General features: G+C 43.0%; 1 long non-coding RNA gene across 2 annotated transcripts in view; it reads right to left on the bottom strand.

Moving 5' to 3' along the window:
- The window catches only part of LOC141741799 (uncharacterized), an 80,573-nt gene that overhangs the window by 6,616 nt on the left and 52,321 nt on the right, over window positions 1-21,636 (bottom strand). The window contains exon 7 of one of the 2 annotated variants that reach the window (XR_012586477.1): window positions 5,686-5,863. This is a non-coding gene — a long non-coding RNA (uncharacterized LOC141741799). Of the gene's footprint in view, window positions 1-5,522; window positions 5,864-21,636 lie in introns of those variants that run through there. The other variant, XR_012586476.1, reaches the window with a different exon arrangement.

The following is a 21,636-nucleotide window of genomic DNA, read 5'->3' as shown; positions in this document are numbered from 1 at the left end:
TGAATATATTTCTGCTTAACTGTACAGATTACAAGAAGGGACAGCGCAAAAAATTGCCGCTGTAATTCAGATTCTTTTGAAGCCTGCCCACAGGCTCAGTAACGTCTGTACTATCTATCCTGGGAGGCACACAATATTTAGCAGGGTTGCTTTCCTCCCAGCATTAGATATAACAGAAATACAGCAAGGTAGATGATAGAGTAGGGTTTGGCGAGCTTCTGCTCTCAGATCCCCTGACATACATGTGGAAGAAAATCCCCTGGTGTCATTCTAGATCCCTGGAGTTAGTTGGGATTTGCAGGGAAACCATTGTGAATGAGGAGCAAGTGGAAGTAAAGATGGGACTCTCACATTTCATGAAACTTCTCTTCTCGTAGAGGCATCCCCATTTTAGGAGAGGGAAGAGCCCTGCTTTTAAAGAAGGGATCTTCTCATCCGCCTTCTCTCCTTCTGCGTATGCAGAGTGGGGTTCAGTAACGAAACACTCAAGCGGAGCATCTTGCGCTTTTCTAGATTAGATTCATGGAAGGACTCTGAATTAGCAGCATGGATCACCGAGCCATACCCACTCCTTATTAAATTCCTCCAATGACAATTTTACTGGTGTTTTATATTAGTGTTAACAAAGGACCCGGATAAGATGTAAGAGATGTTATACTTTAAATAAAAGTCCAGGTAATGTGCCACTGGGGACCTTAGGATCAAATGAGCTTTTATATTTTTATGTAGAACGTAATCTCTTTTTTCATTATTGTGGTTGCTACATTACTGTTATTAAAGAGTTTATTACCCTGTGGGGAATACTGCTCATTGGAATTACATGCTTGCAGACCAGAAGAGACAGTGTAGCTTCATCCCTTAATTCATGATACAGCCGCAGGCCAACAGAACGCCAGCGCACTGGGACTGGCGTGACATGCTGGGTACCCAGTATAATCCTGCTGGTACCATGGGAAGTCAGAGCTAGATGCAATGGAAACTGGAGAGTCATTGTTAGAAGGTCATCTGGTTTGCAGACCTTTAGTACATGCTGAGTTTCTAGCAGGCTCTTAGAGAAACTGGCCAAAATGCAGCATGTAGGGAGAGGGCAAATTGGCCAAAAAAGGCAAGAATGGAAGATTACCTAACAGGCTACTTATCCCTATTTAAACTTTGGAAAACCTTAGAACTTCTTCCTAGACTGTTATATAGATCATTTATTATCAAGTTGATCTGTAGCCCTCTCAACCCGTGCTTTCATGGGAATTATTTTTTAACGGAGTAGTTGATCTATTAGAAGACCCACTCAAGCCCCACGTTAAAAGGAAAGGAGTCGATCCCCTCTTCCCGCTGATTTGTGTTTCCGCGAGCACTACGGTGAACATTACAAAGAAAAAGGGTGCCAGCTCCTGGGACAATCCTACTGCCTCCTTGCACATTAAATACTACTACTTCTACCTCAGCTCCAGCCTGCACTCGTGAGGACTGACATTTAGGAGGGAGGTTCATTCCACTAGGTTTGAGTTTCTGTGCCTCCCATAGTTCCCCAGGCTAATCATATAGTTAAGTGCATACATCCAAGAAAGCAAACATTATTCCTGAAGTTTCCTCCTTGGGACTCCTGTGATGTTAAAGCATGGGTGGTGCTATTCTTTGGTGTTTTGCTTGTTTTCAAGGGGGAGGATATCTGTATGATGTGTTAACACTGGAATGCAAACATCTAAAGATAAATCTAATAAGTGTGGCCATATCATTACCTGTTGCTTCACTGAGACAAGGAAGGAATTTCTTTAAGGAAGGTGAACAGGAATGTATTATCACAGCGTCTTAAGAAATGCAAGTGATCCGTATTGACCGAAAAGGTTATAGAAGGTGACAGAATAAATAGGTTTCTCTCCTTCCTCTCAACACTAGGAACACCACCTTGCTTCATTTTCTGTGACAAATTGTCAGATAAATACCTATCCTGACTATGGGAGGAAATGACTCATCAGTTCCATGGACAGGGGCTGCTCCTGTTTCCATTGTCATGGTGGTAGCAGCGGTTCTGAGCATACAAGATCCATAAATACCAATACAACATGGCAAAAAAAGATACCCTGGAACATATATACTCATATGTGCATTATCTATGGTATCTGCTATTATCAATTATCAAATCTGTCTTTGAAAGAGTTGACAGTAAGTTCCATGTCACGGAGAAACGATACCCAGGCTGGGATCACCCACTACCATGAAGTATTTGTTGTCTATCGCAGAGGAACAGGGGTTAAATTGCTATTTGCCCTTTCAGACAAACATAGCCAAGACCTGAAGACCTGCCACAGTCGTCAGTGAGGGGACCCAAGCAGTACAAAGGTGCTTGCTCCTAACAGGCACATCACCGTAGCATCCCACTGAACGCTAGGTTGAGAGTCCTGACAGTCTTGTCTTGAGAGGTGCCCACCCTCCTCCACTGTCAATCACTAAGCACCTTCCCCTCCACCAGTTATTATTCAACACCCTTGCAGATATCCTGGATGCTATGTCAGACATCAACACCGGGGCAAGGGCTTTTGCAGGAGGAAAGGGCTGCCTGGTGGCCTCAGAATGGCCACACCAGCATGAACCACCTCCAGGAAGTTGGAGTACCACCAGCAGCAATACAAAATTACCAGTTGCTGTGCTTTAACCACACACCCCATTTTGCCTCTAAGGCAAGGCCAGGCTAGGAGCACGCAGTTTCCCAACTCTCCTGAGTTAAGGAGATTTACGCTCGCCCTTACTGCACGTGCACAAAAGGAACTCAGCCTTTACACAGCCCCACAAGTGGGAGCCACCCCCCCGTCCTCGTGTACCCACTCACACGCCACACAGCATGGAGCTCATAAACCACGTGACACATTAATGAGATCCAAATAATGCAGAATCTCCAAAGTAGTAACATCTGTAGTCAGACTAATTTAGCTTAAGTCACAAGGATTAACAGTCCCCGTGGCTCTAGAAATACACTAACCACGTGCAAGGATCACAGAAGAACCGTTGCCATCTTGCACTGCCTGGCTGGCCAAGTGATTGTAATCTTCTTTTGGGAGAGATACTGGCTCTTGCAGACCACTGGTCTGTTGCTTTACAAAATGAAAGAATTCTATAGCCCCTGTATTACCTCTGTCTGCCCATTACGTCCTTTTTGTGCAAGAGGCAGGAAAATCATGTTTTAATGTAAAAAAAAATTAGCATTAAAAAGAAAAAGCAAAAAGCTATCTCAAGACCAAGGCAAAACTCTGGGACAAAGCTTTGGTTTTAATTTTAATGACTGTTCCACAACCTTCTTTAACAAAATCCTATGATTAGGAGATATCCTAACAAATCCATGCGTATCTGCAAATGCAGTATTGGAAACAGATTACAAAACCGTTTTCAACCCGCTTTTAATAAAAAAAAAAAGAAAGCCCCAAATCCTGGATGAGCAGGTTGTGGTTTTTTTCTGCATATTCTAAAAGTTTATTAGAAATCTGACTAGATTTATTACATTTATTAGAAATCCGCACCTTTTAAAACCCCCACTATCATACTGTATTTCCAATATGTGTGTACTGAAATTTAATGGATTTTTTATGTTATTACCATATTTTAAGGAAGAACCAGGAATGATAGGATTCTTTTCACTGACTTCTACAGGCTTTCATAGATCACCCAAGAGAGCGCCACAGAAGAACAGCGCTTCCGTAATCTGTACGTTGAGTAATAGTTGGAACATAAAAGATTACTGTGCTGAAGGCAGCCAGTGGACATATTTCATACTATCACGGTAACTTTCTTTCTTATCACTTTATTTCGCGATACCATCTCCCTTGAAAAAATAAGACTGTATGATATTTCTGTCTCCCGGAGCTGAGATGAGCATAACGATTCTATCTGGTTTAATACATGATAGTACTCTTCCATCAGTTTTCTGTGAAAACATAGAAAATCCAAGGGAAGGATTTCAAGGAAACAAACCTATATTCAATGTTTGTTCTGTGTATGTTCAGCTTTCTCCCTTTCTGCAGGCTTTTCATTACTGCCAGAGAGTGCTGGCCTAACCCTTTCCATAGAAAGAATAATCGTAAATCTGCGTGAAGTTCATGATGATTAGTTTCTCTTGGAGTTGGGCCAAAGAATAAGCCTTTCTCCAATACAGACTTCACATGCAGGCTCAGTCAAGAATTCATTTATTAATCCTTTCGATCAAGCCTGGATTAAGCCATCCAGGGGCCCTACTGACATCAAGTAACTCTGTGTCTTGAGATACGCCTCCCAATCGAAAGATCTCCAAACCAGCAAGTAGAGGTTATGGAATTCTGGAGTCCTCTTAGGCCACCTGGATCAGGATGTCTATGCAGAGGCACCGCTCGTCCCTTTGCGAGCCCTGACAGCCTGCGCTCCATTTCAGGCCAGGACACACTGCACGAGTGTGTTACAGGCCAAAGGGCACAGGAGCATCGGGAAGTTATACTGTGTTGGGAAGGATGGTGTCACCGAAGAAGAGAAGATCAGGTCTAAGAAATTTCTAAGAGTTTCTTTACTCCTACCCTTTTATTCTAAAAGTACATGAAAAGATTTTAGCAGCCACTTGGTGCGTCACAAACCTGCAGATGTACTTACCTATGCATAGCATTATTGTTCTACCAAAGGCAATCGTACTTTGGTTCAACTACTACTTTCTGTAAGCAGTATTAAAACTCTGTCACTCCATTTCCTAAGACTTCAGCCGAAAATTAGTTTCCTTGGCTTTTAGCCCCTACGAGTTTCCTAGTTTAAATTCTTTGTCTTTCACTTTAAAATTCAGATTTAGAGGTTGATATTCTACTTCAGAAGCACGATTAAGCTAAAAAACTAATTTCCACCTTCTTTTATCTATTTGGCTATTTCATTGCAAGAGAATTAGCAAGATTTTCCTGTTGCAAAACTCCCACCTGGTCTGACTTGCCTGAAAGGTTAATGTCTCCTCTCAAACGCAGCCGAGTTCAAAACGATCCCTCTCCCCCTGCCTACCACATCCCCCTCTCCATCCAGGCAAGATTTGTTGCAAACATTTCACAGAGCTCTGCCGTTGTGTGAACTCTTGCTGAATTATTGTTGTTCCAGGAGTGTCCTGGGGGATTTTCAGAGCTGCTGTGAGACAGTGATATCCCTTGTGGAGGACTAATAGACTGTCACTGTTTCCACTGGGAACAATGAAGGTCAGACGTGCTAGCTAACCCGCGTTAACACGTAACTTCCTCGCTCTGCTGAGGAACAGCATGGAAAATAATAACACCGAGCCTAGGTACCCCTCCTCGCCATTTCATCCAGATCACATCGAATCAGTCCTAATAGCGCAGTCGTCTTTGCTTCAGCCCAGTCCCTGGCAAATCAGCTCCACAACCCCATAGGTTCTGCTGCTGCCCTGGTCGCTCCGTCAGAAAGTGTCAAAGGACAGACAGGGAGAAGCAGGGCAGGAGGACAAGTTGCTGCTCAGAGTGTCTGCCCCGGCAGCTCAGCCCTGAGCCCTGCTCTCAGCCTGCTGCACACCCCTACCGCTCACGCTTTGAGCGCTTGCTTCCATAACCTTATCAACTGACCTGCGTTAGCTCATTTTAACTCCTTGTTTGCCAAGTCCTCTACAAACTGCCTTTTTTTTTTCCACCAACACCCCCCCCCCGCCATTTTGGTTTCTGGGTTGGTTGGTTGTTTTTTTTTTACCTTTCAAGTCACTTGGAGTTCTTCCAGAAGAAACAGACTGTGCATGTTCACAACATGGCCAAGGCTGGTGGGGGAATCCTGCATTTCGAATCTGGGATTCTGCCGGGTACTGCAGGGCAGCAGAAGATTCAGGGAAGACTCTCCCAGGAGTCGCTGCCATCCTTCCTCCTCCAATACTCTATAAAAGACAAAGGTTTGGTCGATGGCATGCGTGCTTGCAGGTGTTAGTCGATGTTGTATTTTAACACATCTGTAAGCATCTGTTGATCTTTCACTTCCCAGTACATTAATGGCACAGTACAGGAGCAAATGTAAAGCTGGGGGGGGGAAGAAAAGGGAAGAAAAGGGGATTCAGAAGTTTTAACAGGAAAAACTGTAATTCATAAATATTACGACTACAAGGGAAAATGAACCACAGCTTGATCACACAACAAGAATAGTAATTAGGCACAATTGTTGAATTTAGTTTAGGTATGCGGCATACATAGGTAAATACACTGAATGCTAATGGTTTTATAATAGTCTTATTAATTCACACACATAGTTAATGTTTAAGATAAACTCCCCATCTTTAGAGTAATTTATGCATTCCACTTTTATAGAATTCCAATTGAATGAATATGAACATAATCATTTTGCACAAATGTTCTCTAAGGAGTGTGCAGAGAGTCTGAGGCAATGCTGAGGCTCCCCACAGCTTTATTCATAATGGATCAGTCTATTCATTCCTTATTAATTTAATGGAGTACAACTGAGCAGTCTAGCAGCTTGAGCTTATGAGTGTTTCACAAATGGGGCTTTTTGCCTGTAATCGCTTAATCCTACTGGCTAGGCCTCATAAATTGAATAAAGGAGTGAACTAGGTTTTAATTAAGTCTAAGGAATGAGCTTGTCTGAAAGATACTTCAGCCTCTTATGATCACAGTGGTGAAGTGTGTTTGTCCAGCAGCCTAGCAGGGGCAAGCATCCTGGGCTAGTTAGGTTAGAGACCAGTTGCTTTGATGTAAGGTATTTGTTAATACCTTTTCTCCCTTTAATTAAAAATCCATTCTCCACCGTCAGTACCATCCGAGAGGGCAAGCGAGAGAACTGCAGCAAACCCGACTGGTTCTGGAAAAGAGCGTGGTTTGGGATTCGTTCTTTCTAACTCTACAAAGCAGCTCACAGAGAAAAGCACAGATTGACACTGACAAACAGGGATGAAAACATTTGGCCCTGACAGTTTCAAACTGTTCTCTGTCAGGGCTCAGTGCCCCGGGTTAAGTACGGCTCAAGCAGAAGCCATGAGGAAAAGCCCAAAACTGTGGGCCAGGCTCCCATCCCTTCCCGGGATCCCACACATCTGGTCAGAGGTACCAAACTCACACCCCACATGTGTCACCCCATGCCACGACTCATTTGGTACCAGTTTCTTACTAGATCTGACACATGAATTACAAATCGCCTCGTACATTCCACAGAGACCCAATCCTCTCCACTTTTTCTAAGGAAAACAGAAAGAAAGAGATCGCATCTCTTGCAAAATATATTTGCAGCCACTTTCTTTTAAAATTCGGCGGCTGGAGAAGCGATTCTGTTCTAGGTTTGCGAACTAACTTGGCTCTCAGCCAGGCTAGGAAAGGGCAGCGTTCAAATCCCTCCCTGCCCACAGCGGTCTCCAGAGAACAGAAATTATCATCTCCTACACTTTGTCCGAACTACCTGTTGAGGACATATCCTGGGCAGCAAAGATTCATGGTGGTGTAAAAGCCTTTCCTATGAATGGATTCTATTTTGTACACTGGCGGGCTGGCTAGAGTATATGCATTAGATAAAGCAGAGACGCAAGGCACTGAGCTCGGGTGCCCGCCTCCCTCCTGGGACCAAGGCTGGAATGTAAACTCGTGTGCACCGTCATAAAAACGATTGGTTTGGTAAATCATCTTACAGGATGCAGGGTTTTCTTTTCGTACATGTAGATAAAGAACAAGATTCTGGGGAATCCTAAAGCAAGGGCTTTGTTTATTTGTTTGTTTGAAGCGGAGAGATGCACTGTTTCTGCTATGATTCTACAGCTTACGCTACGATCTCACGAGTACCCAAAAGTGCTCTGTTACCTGGCTCTGGTTCTCATACCCCAGTGCAACAGTCCAGTGAAGTCTCAACAAAAATCAGACCCCTTTTGCTGTCTACATAAACACATAACCAGGGATAGGTCCTGACCCCCGACAATCTAAAGCATCCCACCTAAGGGCGGTGTTTTAAAGAGATTTGGCATTCCTTTGTCATTTTCTTTCCACCTCTGAAAATAAGAAATGGGAAAATGTAAGGCTGGTGAAAGGAAGGCTAATTTGCCTGGCTCGCTTCTTGTGGGTTTTACTGAATTATCCTGCTGCCCTTTAGTCATGTTTTGCTATTAATTTCGCTGTAGGTTTAAGTTATGCCAAAGGCAGGAAGGATATGAATTTTAATTAGGCACCCATCTCTCACTGAATTCTCCCAGGCTCCTTTGAAAATCCAGACCCTAGAGCTGTCATGTATGTGTGCGTGCTCGTTTCTGGGCACGTTGTATATTTTTGTGCATACACAAATCTACATAAATAAATAAAGTGACATGATCAGATTTTCAAAGGCATTCAATCCCGAGAAGCACCCCTGTTGTTCTCAACAAGAGTTGGGGCATGCTGAGCTCTTCTGAAAAACCAGCCCCCATCTCTGACTCCAGGGAGCGCTGAACTTTATACAGCCGAGGCCTGAGACGAACATACGTGATTTCTGATCACAATTAAGTTTTCATTGCTTTAACAGATTCTGATCTGGGGCGGGGGATCGGGGGGCGGTGGGGGGTGCAAAACAGTGCATCTTTCTAAATGGTTGGCTTTGCAATCGGAACCCACTTCTGCGAGGCGGGTGACGACGTCAGGCATCCCGCCAGCCTGAGTCTGGAGGGCTGCACCGCCAACAGCACACAGGCTGGGACAGGCTGGAGGAGCGGCAGCATCCAGAAAGCCCGCTGTCGATTTTCTGTGATGTTAAAATGGGGTGAAAAAGAAATAAAGTTAAACAAACACCAGAAGTGCGTGGTAAAATGTAAATGCAAGCTGTATTTATTTAAAGGGCTGTTATGATTGCTTAATTACAGCTCTCGAAAAAAAAATAATAAAAATCCCTGGGTTTTTTTCCTCCAAACAGCTTGTTTTCTGCGCACAGCTAGAGAGGCAGGCAAGATTCATCTTGGGGATGATGGACCTACAGTGGTCAGCAATTTCGAAGCTGGTAGCTGTTCAGGGTCTAAGACTATTTTCAGTTTTGATTAAAATTTCTAAACTACTCAAAAAAACTTTTAAAATTATTCATACAAGTAACAAATAAGAGGACTCTAGTATACGAATATGAAGGAGTGAAGGCTCCTTCATGAAGGATGTACTTCTGAGAGCACTTCTCATGGCAGTCAGCCTCACTGGAGTTTTGTCTCCCTGCGGTTTTGAAGGACAGACTTACTTTGAAAACAAAACAGAAACACAGAGTTGCAAAACCACAAAATCTGACCGAGGCAGAGACTGAAATGATATCCCCGCTCCCTTCAAGAAAAAAAAAAGTCTGGACTCTACGTGCAAGAATCCAGTGAGGGGCAAAGAGGTGGTTGGGGCAAAAAAGCATCCATGTGTTATAGATGAAAGAGCTGCACCCAAGAAGCTAAAACAGCCACGGGGGTCTGAATTCCAGAAGTGACTCACTAACGCGCTAAAATGGGTATTCCAACTGCTCTTTTGACTAACAAACTCGTCACCCCCAAGCAAACTCCCTCTGTAGCAAACACCCTACTCAGCAAAATCCCTTGCCTACAACCAGCATCCTTCCCTTCCTTCCCATACTAAGAAGGGAGCCGCAGCTCGCCACCACCACAGCTCAGCAACAGCAAAGGATCCATGTTCGGAGAAAACGGCATACGGAGCTGCTGGCACATCCCAGAGCGCAGGCAAGTATAGGTCAAGCTCTCACAGGCGCAAGTCAGAAGGTTCCTCCTATCTCCTTGTTCTCAGTGTGAGCAGTTTAAGGAGCAATACCTTGAAAGTGCTTTTTAGCTAAGCAGAAAACTGCAGGTACGGTGTCAGCTGTTTACTGAATAAATGCATACAGCCCTCTAAATCAAAAGCTGCATAATCAAAGGACTACTGATCTGTTTTTTAAAATGGATAATTTCCTCACATTTTCAACCAATGGCACTTAAAAGAGACAACATACAATAGAGTGCAACATTTTCCAAACTACTGCAATTTTTAAGGTGTTGCTAACACAGATCTATTGACTGATTTACACTAATTACTTAAAAAAGATGCTCCAGGGCAAATCACACACTCTCAGTCAATTTACAAAGGAGGTCATTCAGTAATTGACAAGGTGCATACCTCCTTTTGAATAGCTGTCGGACTGAAAAGAAAATAAATACTGAACCTAGAGAAAATATATAGAAAAGCTAATACAGAATTCTCATTGCACTGTTAATTGTTAACGTTAACGCTGAACTCCTCTGTTTTTCATCCTCCTGCAAAGGAAAAATGCACAATCGGTATAAATATTAAATCTGCATCAGAATAAGTCCTAAAGTGCTAATTTGTGTACTTCCTTGAAAAATATTTTTCCAATTGCCGTGAACACTGAGCACTGATGACAAGACGGGAGCAAGGCAAATACCTTCACAGGAGCACCACGCATCTAAAGAAAGGCCACAGCATCATCCCCTCCCATTTTGTGATTCATGGGAGACTTTCTGTAATATACACAAGCATTTCAGTGCCACAACAAATCTCTGCTAGTGTCTGACGTGACGTGCAGCAAGCTGGGATCGTTCATTTGGAAAGGAGATGGAACAATTAACAGCCCACAGTGACAGGGTCAGGATAGAGTCCAGATGTTCACAAATGCATTTGAATATAATCTACATTTCCAGGGAAAAATAAACAGGTATCCATTTGCACCTCTGTCGCATGCCCGTTGAAATCATCAGGACAACAATATGGCCCGATGGGTTTTAGAAAGATGCTGCAGCCAAATTTAGCCACCGGGCTGGTTGTCAGCAACGGCTGGGCAAATCTGTATGCAGGCTCTCGTACTGGTCACCAAGCTCCCTGACTTACTGTCCGTAATTACCCATTAGACAGTGGCACAAACAGGTGGCTCGGAAGGGTTGACAGGCTAGAAGTCTTTTTCACGGTCCCGCAATATGATAGACCATATACAATACAACATATACACAATCAAAACCCAACTTACATCAGCATCAATGGTGAAAAATAGGATGCCAGCATTGTCTGCCACAACAGCTGTTCGGCATCTGAATGAAATACTGTATCCCGTATTCACCCATCTCATAACATCCTTTTTGTAAGTCTCAGAGGTCACCTAAACACATTTATTGACTTCATTATTTTTATATAGGGGGAAAAAATTGATGGTGCTACAGCGCCGAGCAAATAACTCACAATAAAATCTTTATTCAATATATTTCATCTTTTTTTTACTGTTCTTGCAACACAGTGAAATTCTTACATTTAACCATTATCTAAAATCACTATCTGAGAATTTCTGCAGTAAATTTTTTTATGCTACAAGATGTTCTTGGAAAGTTCGGAGTGAATGTTTACCATTAAAACTGTGCTTATTATTTAGATAAACCATGCAGTGCTGTTTCTGTTCTCCAGTTGACTTGTATAATTTATGGTATAGTGTGACTTGTGAATTTTCCTGGTAAGCGAACATGACAAATCCATGAACAGTTGGTTAGAGGGGCTCAGATTCTAGGACTTGTCAATAATTAATTTCATGGGGAGTAAAATTAAAAGGCAATTTGAAAGGATCACATCCCACGTGTCCTATCCAGAAGAAACAGAGACCAGAAAATGTGATAGCAATGCACAAATCAGAGGTTGGTTGGCTGTATGTATTCTAAAACGAAACTCCCTGTGGCATTTTACAAGAGAGCCTAGATGTATTTGGTTGCCTTTTTTTTTTTTATTTTTACAAAAAAATGTAATTCCACTGAGCACCCACTTCACTCATTTCCTGAGTGGGAGACGGCCAAATCCTTAGATGCTATGAGTCAGCCCTGGCCCCTTGGCAAAAGCCATGACATCTTAGCTGATGAACTTATAAAAGGGGAGACAATAGATAATGTTCCTGAAACAGATACTTTTTGTGTGGAAAGTGTGGCCCATGATATGCTCAGGAAAGGTATGTCAACGTGAATCCAGATGAACCTGGATCGTTCAGCAATACAATGACATCAATTCCTCCTAATAGAGATGACAGAGACTTCACAATACGCAGTTCTGAAAAGCTGATTTGCTTCAGCGAGCTCCTCTTTGGTTCTTATTTTGAAGCAGACTAAGGAATTGAGACGACCTCAACTACAGTTATGTACGTCTTTAGAGTGCTCTTAGGGATGAGACTCTTCAAACTGAATGAGGTCTGGAATTTCCTTGAGAAAGTTTGACCTATCCTTATTGAAAGAAGTGAACCACCAAGTTGAGCACATAGCTCATTACGACTATAAAAATAATTCAAAGCAAGCCCCCAGTCGCTTAACACTGGGGCGGCACACTGGTTGTGCAGGGTATGAGTAGAGACAAGCACAGATGCCAACTGTACTGGGGACACGATGATGCAGAGCTGTGTACATACGGACAAGTTTCGTCCTTTAACTGTGCACACCTTGTTCAGATGTCTGCTCAACAGAATTGAAGTCACAAGCTCTGCACAAAAATGCCTTTTCTATGACGAGAAGACAAGGTGCAACGATTTCGAAGGCCCTAAATGCTAAGTCAAGTTTTATCCAAATGTCCTCCTAATTTTCATGCATTCCTGACCACAGTAATTTTGTATAATCAGTCCAGGAAATCTAAGTAAAGCATTGCCTGATTTCTGTGATTGCCAGAAATACACCATGAGGATCAGAAGCCTTGATATTATGGCATAAAGGATGATACAAAGCAGTACCATGTTCTCATGATGATAGGCTCCACTGTACCCAACAGTGAGCAACCCAGTAAACCATAGTTAAGCTCCAAAACGTCTCTTCATTAACATACAAATATGAGTCTAGCTCTATTGCTATCTCGTATACACCCTCCTGACATGGCATTTTTATGACACTTTTCGTAAAAGAAGACAGAGTTCCAAAACTGCTGAACAGGATAATAACCCTTCCATGTAGTCTGCCCACACTGTATAAGCGATGGCAGAGAGAAGCTTTGAGACAGCTGTCTGACATCCGCGTTCCAAAATGTTTGTATCACTGATATAAAGGTATTATGACACTGTCAATCTTACTTTCTTTACAATCCTACATGCCTCTTAACACTACCAGTGATCTTCCAGATGATCACTTGGCAGAGGTTCGACCGAGATGCCCACACGCTGACACCCAAGCTCCTGTTTCAGCAGGTACCCTTCATGCAAAAGAACAAAATGAATTTGTCCCTCTAATGATCTCCTCTTGATCTGACACACTGGACATAAACGCTACGGTCTCATTGTAATTTCTAGCAGTCACATGCATCTCTCGGTTGCCCAGTCAGTGGGACCGGTCCCTTTGTGGGCAACCTCAAAAGAACAAAGTGACTGAGGAAAATGACCAAAGTGAAGCACACGGAATATTTTCCTTTCTACCTGGCGAGTCTTTCAGGGAGACTTCAGAGGTGACACACAGAAAGACCACAGTTAAAATCCTTATCTCCTTGAGATCAATGGGATTTTTGCCACTGCCTCCAGGGGAACCAGGACTTCGTTCTAAGGCACTTTGAAAAAGATTGCAGCCAGCCCCGTTCAGCAGCGTTAACCAGCGCATCGTCACCGGCGGCTGTTGATTTACACCAGCTGAGAATCTGATCCTCTGTATCGCAGGGAGGACAGACGCATCCCACTATCAGGCCGCTTTGTTACTCACCAGCCTGAGCCTGTGCCGCGGATAAAGAGAGGGCTTTAATCCCCAGCACCCTCAATCCAATACCTTTCACCATTGCCGGATTCACATTTTGTTTTGTTCCTTTAATACGAGCTTACAGAAGAATGAAACTGATAAACTTCCTCCTGCTCAGATTATGGGAGCACAGGATAATATAACAAGTTAAATGAAACATTAGGAGAAATAGAAAGCACTTCAGAAAACATGCACTGCCTCTTTAACATTTCAAATTTTTCTTTTAACATAAAATTACAGCATAATATAAGAAAGGAATCCAGTAAGATGCTTTATCATAATACTTGGGCAACTTTAACTCATCTCAAGTGTTATTATAAGAAATAGAATTTACTGGTATGGACTTATATTCAATAGCACTCCTTCCCTTTTTAATGAAATGTCATTATTCCAATACAAATCCTTTCATTCTGCAACCCGCTCCCCCCTTCATCTCACTATATTTCATTTCCTGCAGTTACGTGATATTATTGCCTTTTTTTTTCCACAGCTATTGATTTAGGTGTATATGGTTATTACAATGCAAAATAAAACAGTTCCCCCATCCATTCTACCTTGTACCGTTGAACATTAACTTAATTTGTTTCAAATCTGCATTTGATTTGGCAAGGAAACCATTTATCTTTATGAAGAAAGCCCTCATAAAGTAGGGACTTCAGGAGATCACTGCTTTAAAAATTTAATAGCCTTGTGTCTTATACACTAGAAAAATGAATTAAACCTTCAAATATTATATGTCTCAATGTAACCTTTTTGCATTTCATACTATGTTTAATTTATTATATCCCAGGAAAAAAATTAGATAAAACCTCACTAGATTTAGGGTGGTGGTTTGTTCTCGGTTTTGTTTGGACTTGGGTTGGGTATTTCACGTTCTGGGATTAAAAGTCTATCAATATGGTATTAGCAGCTGGATGTACCTGATGTTGTTGGGCTGGAGTTGGTTGTTACGTATCTGATTTTCTTGGTTTGCTTCTCAGCACTGATAAGAATCATTAAGTTCTGAAACCACCACCAAAGTTGACCTTCCAACCTGCATGCAGCATGCAGTATCTTTAAGGATGATTTCTGTGGCACAAGCAAAGGACAAGCTTTCAGAGTCTAAAGCAATCACAAATCAAAATAATTTATGCATTCTCACTAGAGATGGAATATTTGGATTGCAATGCAGTATACGATGCCTTTTGCATGACGGGTAGGAAGCAGAAATATCCACGACTGTAATGGAGAAGTTCTGGTTTAGAGAAATAGTCACTGTATGACTAGGCTGATGAACAACATCAGCAACCAAGGGAAAATAATCATATGGTTTTGCTGGAGTGAGAACTTCTTAGGTATTTACGTCACTTATTTCTTGGAAAAACTAATATTTCACACTGCTGCATTACAATAGTCATTCTGGACATCTTTAAAAGAGTGGCTTTCCTTCCTTCAGCTTGTTTTTCTACCTGACCAACAAGAGCTGTGCTAATTTCCCTGATTCATTAATAATTCACGTTTGCATCATCACTGAAGACACCAAAATCAATTGCAGTCAGAAACCTAAATACCTTTCAGGAGCTGGGCTGAAGGCCCCAGGACCACCGCCCATCTCTGCAGTACGATACAGGTCTCCTTAAGACGCGGACCTGCTGGCCACCTACCCTGGAACCTCTCAGGCAAACCTCCTGGAACTCCAGACTCTAAACCTCTGATCTCCAGCAGATGAACCTGACTGTACCCTTCCGCAGTTCCTCCCACACTCCACTTTGGTGTGTGTTTGGAATTTACCCAGGATTTTGAATCTTGAACACAGCAGTCCAGATGGCAGCGATCCTACTATGCCCTGTTCTTCTCTCCCAACCGTTCTGCCCACTCACACACCTCTTCTGCACCCTTCGATCAGAACAAGCTTAGCCCCCCAAAAAAATAATAAAGTTTTTGAGGTTGATTTCTAGGAAGATCAGCGTCACAAATACAGGAAGAACAGACGTGAGGCAGACTATGATAACAGACAGCTCATATGGCTTGGCCTGGCTGAGTAGGACATGAAGTTTAAGCCTAAATTAGCAAACCAGAAACACATCAACAGGCTCCCTCAAGACAGGAACAAGAAGTCAGTGAAATTGTGAGTAAAAATTAGACCACGTACATTAGGCAGCCTGACCTTAGTAAACTGAAACGAAAGACACAATCTTAGCCTGGCACACAAAACGTAAATGCTGTATTATCTCTCTGAGGCAGCATTACCAAATGAACTGGCTTTACGTTAGGACTCAGTAGCGAAAAAATCGTAGTCAAAAGACACCCAGAATGAGGAAAGAGCTTCAAGCAGAGAATCATCATGAAAGAACTGAAGAAAACTTAAGCAGGAAACACCTCAAAGGACTCCTTAACAAGGACAACCAAGTGAAGGGAAGGGGACAATAAAACACTAGAAGTTGTGTAAGCAGGGAAAGAAGGAAACTCATAATGTTCAAATCTAAAATAAATTCACCATCAGGACAACTTCCATCAGCCTGCATTGCTGTATTACCGAGCTATATTCTTTGGTACACCTAAGTTTTATTGATTTTACAGCTATAAAGCAAACAGCGGACACTAGAAATGCACTGGATAGGTCTCATTACAAATCCCCCTGTCTGTGTCTTAGAACGTTCTTAAGCTGCATTTAGCAAGCAACCTGGAAAGCGCTGATATACTGTGTACACATATTAGAGACATGACTGTATTTGCCTATTTCTTCCCAGTAGGTAAAAACGGGCTGTTTTCATTGGATGATCTCCAGAAATGAAATCAGAGAATGGCATTGTGATTACTCAGCTCCTACAATGAATTCCCAGTTTCAGTAAGAATAAGTAACATTCTAATTTAGAGTTGATATTTGACACTGTATGAGAGGGGAGGGGTCTACTTTCCATTTTCTCCTTAGACAACAGTGGTAAACTGCAAACCTCCCTGCTAAAATGTATGATCTTTGGAGAATGCTAATTGACCTACTAAAGTTGGCTTATTTTATTCGGTGAAATTTGCTTATCACAGGCCTCTAGGTGCTTAACATAAACAATATAAATGAAAATAATGAATAGACCAAATAGCTAAGTGACAATGGGGACCACATCAATAGCTCTCTGCCCAACAGAATATGGCTCAAAAGAAACTGTATTATAGCATCTGAGCATCTCAGAAGAGGGAACCTTTCCCCCTTCTGAGGTTTGTTTTATTTCCAAGCACAGGGGGATTTGTTAGTTTGAGGCAGATCAGGTATATCCTCCCCTTGCAGACTGCAGAGCACAGCAGTTCTGTGGACGTGAGCACACGCAGGATTGATGCCATCCTGTGGGTGCGCAAAGTGGCTGTACAGGGAGGGCAGGCGATGCTGGTGAGAACGGTCCACGCTCCCGCACTGCCAGCGTAGGCTTCTCCAGTGCAGCGGCTGGTGGGAGACTGCAAACAGAGCGAAGTCTGTGGACTCCCGACACTCACACAGGCACGAGGACAGGCACACCAGCAGCAGAGGTTCTCTCTGATTTTATGCGTTTTCCGAAGTAGAGGATTTCTCTCAAGATAACCTGATTTTATTTTTTCTTTCATTGCTATTGCTGGGCATTAAGTCTAGGGAGATTTCTGAACAGGAAGAAGCGAGCACATCATCTTCTCATAGAAAGGCTCATCCAGCAGCAATGTTCTCTCCAGGTCAACCAAATCAGAAAATAAACCACATATGTAGGAACATGAGCAGGATCTGAGAGTAAAGCAGTCACCCGATGTGAGTCACAATAATGCTTGAGGGATATAAATTATGAAACTGCAAATTTAATATTGAAATAACCAGACTAGACTTATGCTAGCTAGCTAAGAAAACAAAGTTCAGCAGAGCTCCATTCACCCGGCTGTTCGGGCAGCTTCATTGCTCACTCTGAATTTGCCAGGTCTCGGCTGCTACTGAGGTGGGGTCTCGGGTGGCTCTGCAGCCCACTCGTCCCACGAGAGTAGCTCTGAAATAGCAACTGCCCTTCCTGACGTGAGGGACAGAGGACAGACCATCCTCCATTTCGGAAAGCAGGACCAAGCAGGGCAGTGCTCAGACTGGGACAGCACATTGTCAGCTGGGACTAGTACGTGTCATTCACTACATTCACAGTCCCCAGAACTAGGCAACTCGGCTGTCTTAAAAGGTAAGTGTACCTGCCGGTTCCCTGGGCAGTGAGAGCAAAGCAGACCATAATACCTGTTCTTTATAGATTTCACACCACTTAGGAGCAGGTACATGGAGTCAGAGACCTTCCTCCTCTTCACGGATTTAAAAGTTTTGATGGGAAGAAGCCTCATTCAATCTTCTGCTAATACAATATGAAACACTCTTCACAGCTGTAATTTCCTGTAGCATCTAAAATGTTTCCTGTTAATATTTTCCACGTTGTTGCTGTTTTTATGAAGAAAAAAAAAAAATCCCCTAAATATTAACATTTTCAGATGGCAGAATGGAAAAAGCTAACATAACTCCTAGAGACACAGCGTACAAACCCAGAAGTAGATCTAAAGCCAGATTTCTCAGCACTCCCTAAATTCTGTCACGGGGAACAGACCAAAACTCCCGTCCAACCTTCTGTTTTTCCTCACCCAGTGCTCAGATGTTGCAATTTGACCTCGATTCTAGCCAGAAGACAAGGCTCATTTCTGTAGCATAACACAGATCGCGCACCTTTATTTTCATTTTGTATCCATAATAATTCCTCTGCTGCCTCCTCCTCCTATTGCCATGGCAAACAATAATCCTACCATTGCTTAAAATGCTTGGAGGAGAAAGCTTAGGCTCTTCTCTGGGAAGAAAAAGACATTTGGTTACTATAAAGATAGTTACTCTGTGCTCTTGCTATTGAAAGTTTTTAGCTCAATGGGAGGTTTGAGAGACAGGGAACAATAAACACAATAAAGCTACAAAGTAGCCAAAACCAAAACTAAACAGAAAAACCTCTGGCTTTTAGTCCTATAGTGGCTCTCAGCTACCCTCACAAATTCCATTTTAAAAGATTTAGTGACTGCAGCTAAAGGATGAGGGACGTCTACAAAGAAGACCCGAACTGCGCCAGGAGGAGCGTGCCCAGCATTCGCTAGGAGCTTTATTGCCCCAAGAAAACTAGAAAATGCCTTGCCCTTGTAGGCAGCAGCAACATAGCCAGTAAACAACTTCTATTATTATTATTATTATTTTGCTGTCTCTTTGTCCGTGCTGCCTGGAGGGCAGGACGAGCTTTGTATGAGCGTTTGTTTGCCTCCCCTGGCCGCCCAGCCTAGTTACTCAGCAAAAAACCCTGGGCTGATTCCTCCTCTGGAAACTGTAACTTGGGCACTGCCGGCCCCCCCAGCAAAGACTGGTGTATTTATACCAGCCCAGCTCCGTCCGTCCGTCCGTCTGTCTGCCCGTCCCGTCCCCCGCCACGGGGCTACGGGACTGATGCATCATCTCTTCTCTAGCTAAGCAAGAAAAATAGCAAATTGGACATATTTGAAGACAGATTTGCAAGACACAATTAGTTGCCGAATTGGGTGCGCAGATTAACACTTGTTCATGCATTTACCTACTCATGAAGGAATTTTCAGTAACAATCTCTACAGCCGTGGCCGTAATTTGCGTACTCAGAGACCACGAATATTGGCAATCAAATGTCTTGTGTGCGCCCACAAATCTGAGAAAGATCTGAGAGGGGATGAAGGCGTGCCTGCTGAGAGCTGCCTTCTGCTGGCTGGGGACTCGCCTGTTCCAATGGAGAAAACAGGGAATCGCTTTAAATTCGTGATAGCCATGGTGGAGGAAGGCAAGCAGACCAGGCTGTACCTCTAATTTCTGAAGATCTTGCTGTAAATTACTATATGAATAGTGAAAAATACTCCTTCTTCCCGGACAGCGTTTGGGACCTACCACAGCCACTGCTCAGCTGAGGGTTATATACAGCTTTTGAAGACCTTTGCAAACTTTCTGGTTGAAATTAAAAGCAAAACTACACGTATCGTTTCAAACAAGAAACTTTTTTTTTCCCCACTGAGAATAGGCATGTGATTTTGGCTTTGTCATAAATCAGTCTGTAAAATTTCTAGCCAGACTTTTGTTAAAAAGCGAAAAGAATGCTTCCTGCTGCGGCCACCTTCTGCCAGAAACGCAGTGCCTGGCAAAGCCCTGTTTTACCAGGAACGACTCGTGACCCCGTGGGTCGCTCTGAATTGCACTGTCCTGGACATACAGTGTCAATGAGACTGTATGTGGGATGCACGTGAGTCTCAGCGTCCACCCTGTAACAAGGGACACTTTATTTCTTTATTTTTCCACCTTTTTTCCTTGTTTCTGCCAGCCTGAGGCACAGCGGAGCATGGGGCCCACGCCTCTTTGTCCATTGGTCCCGTAAAGTGCCATTACCAGGTTTTTCATACTTGCGATCGCACCCCCACCACTGCACCGTTTGTATCTCTTCACATCTTGATTATTTAGATGCAAATCCGCAGCACGTAACAAATTCCCCCTCTCTCAAAATGCAATCGATTTTAAAAGCATGTGAGGAAAAACCTGAGCACTCGGAGTCTCTGCAAGCGCCCATGACATGAAAGACTTTAAGTGACTGTAAGCTATTTTCCTTGCTGTCAAGCTGCCAGATGATTTTCCTGCCATTAGCACATGTCTATACAGGACAAACTAATGCCTGCCTTTTTGGACATATGTGAGGAAATAAATGTAATTACAAGCAAGATGTAATCACAATTGCTTTACTATTAAAGCTGCTGTACGCTCTCACGGTTTAGTTAACAATACACGCCGAAGAGTGGAATCGCTTGATGTTCTCAGAAGAGGGGAAAAGAGGGGGAAAAAAGATAAATATGGCCTCTTTCATTTGTATCTGTGAAAACACAACATTTAAATGCAGAATTTGACTTTCCAAATATCACACCAAAAACCTTTTAACAAAAACAGCAGGGAGAGAAAGCTCTTTAAACCATGATATTCCATGAAGGATTATGAAAATAGAGGTCATTGCAAGAAAGAGAATTGCAAATACAACTTGAAAAGCTTCTCACATTTGTAAATACATCGAGGAGAATTTATTCCTCTCTGGTTTTGCTACCAAAGGATATTTACAGGTTCCCAGGGAAAAAGGAAGAAAAAAAAATGACATCAAATTTGATATACTCTGTGTGGTGCAACATGCTGATGTGTAGTAGTAACACTCAACCGAGCTTCAAAGGAAATGAGTTTTCTAGGCTGGAGTTACACATCACGGGCCTGATCCTGACAACACACCGAGCATTTCCTGAGAGCTTTCGCGTGCCCTCAGCTCTCGCTGAATTCAGAGACAGCTTTTGATTTCTTTTGGTGCTGGGTTATGATCAGAAGTAATGAGACAAAAACAGAGCGTGCTTCAAAGCAAGAGCTGAAGCTCGTCTTTTTACAGAGCCTATCGTACTGGGGCCCCCATCCTTCGTTAGGGCTCCGGAGTGATAAAATAATAACAATTGTGATCCTAATAACAAAGTGAATCTTGGTTTGTCTGTTCAGACAGTTGCCGCCTCTGCACAACGACATATCTTACATACCCAGCACGAGAAGGAAATGCATTTGGGCTACGTGCATGGGTGCTTTGGCATACCACTGACACAGAAACCGCCGAATATGTTCCCAAGCCTTTGACTGACAGCCATTATTAGCAGGTTTCAGTGTCCTGCATGCGCGAGGTCTGATTTTAGCATACCCCGAGTGCTGACATTAAAATTATACTTCTTGCATGCATCAGCTATCTTATTTCCAAGCACTGAAGCCACTGCCATGTGCAGACGACGTGCAGGCAGCCCCTTCAGGCTGGAGCCACTGGAGGTGCTAATTTGTGACAGACACAGCGAGCGGGTCCCCTTTCCCCTTCTCCATCCATTGCTGATGAATGGCTCCCGCGAAGCTCAGAAGCTCAGTTCAGGTGGTACATGCACTCTCAGATGACCAAGGCATAAAACCAGATTATCTTCAGACATTT

This window comes from Larus michahellis, chromosome 4 (genome assembly GCF_964199755.1).
Source record: "Larus michahellis chromosome 4, bLarMic1.1, whole genome shotgun sequence".
In the NCBI taxonomy this organism is placed as follows: Eukaryota; Metazoa; Chordata; class Aves; order Charadriiformes; family Laridae; genus Larus; species Larus michahellis.
The sequence above is the reverse complement of the archived record's forward strand: the minus strand, read 5'-3'. Positions and strand labels throughout refer to the sequence as shown.